Genomic DNA, 4,136 nt, shown 5'->3' on the forward strand with positions numbered 1-4,136 from the left:
GGGAGAAGGGAGGGGAGGGGAAGGGAGAGGAGAGGAGAGAGGAGAGGAGAGGGGAGGGGAGAAGAGGAGAGGAGAACAATTCACACAATTACTATAAGTTCATATGAACAAGTTCTCAGAGGACTGGAATTGTTTCCTTACAACCACGTACCAACCCTGGGTCTTACAATCTTTCCACCCCCTTCTTCCACAGTGGTCCCTGAGCCATTGGTGGGTGAGGTTTAAGATAGAAGTTCTGTCCAGGGACATGCTCTCTCTGAAGTATCTTATTCTCTATACTTTTGCCACTTGTGGCCTTCTGTGTTCATTATACTATTGCATGAGGCAGCTACACTGGTGAGAGTTGAGAGAGGCATTAGTATTCTCTCTACTCCCTGTTCTGCTATGTTCCATGACCCTTAGATGTAGATTCCACTATACATGTGTCACATTGGGCTGGGCATCTCTCAGAAACTTATTCTCTGTGTGTGAGCACTTGTGAACTCTGTTATGGTCTCAATTTATTGCAAAAAGAAACTTCTTTGATGAATGGTTGTGGTGATTTGGCTGAGAACGTCCTCCATAGGCTCTAAGTATTTGGGTATTTTGTCCCCAGTTGGTAATGATGTTTTCCACTATACATGCGTCACATTGGGCTGGGCATCTCTCAGAAACTTATTCTCTGTGTGTGAGCACTTGTGAACTCTGTTATGGTCTCAATTTATTGCAAAAAGAAGCTTCTTTAATGAATGGTTGTGGTGATTTGGCTAAGAACGTCCTCCATAGGCTCTAAGTATTTGGGTATTTTGTCCCCAGTTGGTAATGATGTTTTGGGAGGCTTTAGGAGGTGTGACCATGTTGGAGGTAGCATGTCACTAGGGGCAGGCTTTGGGAATTCTTACGCCTTGCAGGATTTCTAGTCACTGTCTACTTCCTGTGCCTGCTTGAAGTGTGAGCACTCTTCTTTCTGTCCTGGCCACCTCCTGCCACCACACCTCCACACCATGATGGACTCTGATTCCTCTAGAACCATAAGCTCAAATTAACTCTTCCTTCTAAAAGTTCCCTTGGTCATAGTGTTTTATCGCAGCAACAGCAAATAACTAATACAGTGGTGGATGGTATACCTGTCTGTAAATATAAAGATCCAGATTTAGTACACTGTAATAAATTACACTTGTCTAGGGATATGACAGAAGTTGGGTTTGCTCTGAGATCTATAGCATCTCCTGTCATGTGTATTTGGCTATGTTTACAGTGCCACACATGACCCATGCCAACTCAATCAGACAGAAACCCAATGTCGAACTGGGTAAATGGGCAGCAGGCCCCATCCTTAGCCAAGGAACTATTGGCAGCTGATTACTATTTGTGAGGGACAGCTGATCTTCTTTAAGGGAGAGACTCTAAGTTGGCTGAGTAGACTCCAGTGGATGAACTTGCACTGAGGGACAATCTGGGTAGACAAACATGACTCAATAGGCCTTAACATAGAGGAAAGAGGCATGAAATCCAGTGGTGGTGGGGGAATATGGATGGGTTGAAAGAGGGAGGGGATATAAAGATGATCAAGATGTTTTGTATCAGGGCTGGAGAGATGGCTCAGCAGTTAAGAAAACTGGCTACTCTTGCAGAGGACCCAGATTCGATTCCCAGCTCCCACATGGCAGCTAACAACCATCCATAATTCCAGCTCCAAGGGATCTGATGTCCTCTTCTGACTTCCTTGGGCATTGTATGACACGTGTACTTACATACATGGAGGCAATACACTTATACACATAAAATAAAAATAATAAAATACTTTAAAAGATGTTTGTATTAAGTGCACAAAAATTCAATAAAAAATATACATTGAAAAAAGACAATTCAGGGGCTAGAGGGATGGTTCAGTGGTTAAGAATACTGACTGCTCTTGCAGAGGACCTGGTTCAATTCCCAGCACCCACATGGCAGCTATGAACCATTCTTAACTCCAGTTCCAGGGAAATCCAAAGCCCTCTTCTGACCTCTTTGGCATTGCACGACACAGGTACACTCACATACATGCAGGCAATACACTCATACACATAAAGTAAATATAATAAATAAAATATTTGAAAATAAGACAATTCAAGCTTCATTTTTATGTTACATAGGTAATATCTACATGTGCCAAGAGACTGTCTCTGGACATGAGATTACAGAGGAAAAATTATGTTAGATGTGAAGGAAGAGTAGCTTTACTACATCATGTTTGGGATTCATCTGTCTCTCTCTCACACACATGCACACACATATGTGAAGGTGTGACATATGTGTATATATGTAAATAAATCAATCAATAAATTTGGGCTAGAAAAAAAAGAAGTCACACAAATCAATGGTAGTATTCCAAGTAACTCAATTCAAAAAGGGCAAAATAGACATTGATTAAATTGACACTAAAAACTGTCAACAAGCACAGGAAAAGTGCTCCACGTCATTCCTCATTGTAGAAGAGCCACAAACTTATCACCTCTGTTGCCTGAGTTTCCTCTGGGTCTCCTGCGCTATCAAGCAAACCATATAGCATATCTTTATGTGCATTTATTAACTTACAAAGGAATGAGTACCCAGTGTTTAGCCCTGCACCTCCAGCGGTGCACCATATCAGACCACGCCATGCCCATAGTCACTGCTAGCATTTGCTCATGTCTCACCGATCTCATCCTAGGTCCATAAGTGTCAGGCCATTCTGTCCTTGAGCATCTGCATGCACAGCTGCATGTTCCCCATGCCGTGCACCTCCCCACGGCTAGCAGCTTCTATTCCAAGATGGCTCCCAGCAGCCCTGCATTAGTCCACACTCCGTGGCAGGCCTCATCCCTTGGAGGAACTAGCCAATTGGGAGACACTCCACCCCTTTCCTTTGCTCCTACAATCTTCCCGTCAATCTTCCACTAAGGTCCCTGAGCTTTGGAGGGGGTGACAGATGTAGGGCAATCTCTCTTGTATCATGGCAAGATAGTGGCTTCTTGGGCCTCCCAATTATTTGTCTTTAGGCCATGGCCACTGACCTATCTCAGTGGTGTTTCTTCTACTATAAAGACAAATGGAAGGAAGTAGACACAGTTAAATAAACATGAATGTAAACACAAATGCCTAGAAGATATCCCAGTAGGTGTACTATATTCACTAAACAGTATACGTATACTTGTGATGGCTTGTCCACTAGGGCCTGTAGTCTTTCTCGACACAAGGCATTGGCCTGGTCTATAGCACCAGATGTGTGTTCCACCCCTAGGAGAATTATAGGGGATCCTTTCTTCCCCAACCATCTGCATCAATATGAAAGTCATCAACCCAGTGGCACAGAGTTTTTTGGCTTAGTCTCAGTTCCATCTCTTCTTGTTCTCCCACACTCACAACATGCAGTGTCCTCAGCAACATGGCGTTACCGACCTTTCTAGTGTACAACCAACATTAATGGCAATAGCTTTGGTGAATTGGAGGACCTCTCTCTTTGACCAACATCTCCTAGGGGGGCAACCCACCCCTGGTAATGTATATTTTCTTAACAGTTGTATAGTTTGGGAGTCTCTGTCCTCATCTTACCCAACTTACATAAAACTCCCAAGAATCTTAGCACTATAGCTGGCCTTTACTTCTTCAGGTATCTTTCAAATGGGTTTCACATCTGTAAAACACTCAAAGGAAGGTTAACATCCTATATTAAATCAATCACAGACAAGGTCTCACACAGCATGGAAAGGTTTTGTCCATTCATATTGACTGTTTTCTCCATAGACCCTTGTTAGGCACCATAGCATGGGTACAAGGCATTAATTTGGTTAGCTCTTTACCATTTTTAGTTATCCCTTTGGATTCTTATATTCTTGATGCACTTACAGATGCTGGCTCCAGTTGCCTGACCCTGAACTGGGATAAGGAGGCAGGGGGCTTCTCCTGTCCCCACTGCACTTGTTGGTTCCCTGAGTCAGACAGGCCCTGGGTCTGCCTCCTGACTGTAGCCTTATCTGTCATCTTCCCATTGACCACACCAGGTTGCTGAGGAAGAACTTGGTGGGAAATCCTGCTTCTACCCCTAGTATAGCCTTTATCATAAGAGAAATGCATCTTATTTAATCCTTGGGGATTCTTAACCATCCCTGGGACAGTTTTTATCCTTTGGATGT

This window comes from Nannospalax galili, unplaced genomic scaffold, assembly GCF_000622305.1.
Source record: "Nannospalax galili isolate Female #2095 unplaced genomic scaffold, S.galili_v1.0 scaffold34, whole genome shotgun sequence".
NCBI classification, from domain to species: domain Eukaryota; kingdom Metazoa; phylum Chordata; class Mammalia; order Rodentia; family Spalacidae; genus Nannospalax; species Nannospalax galili.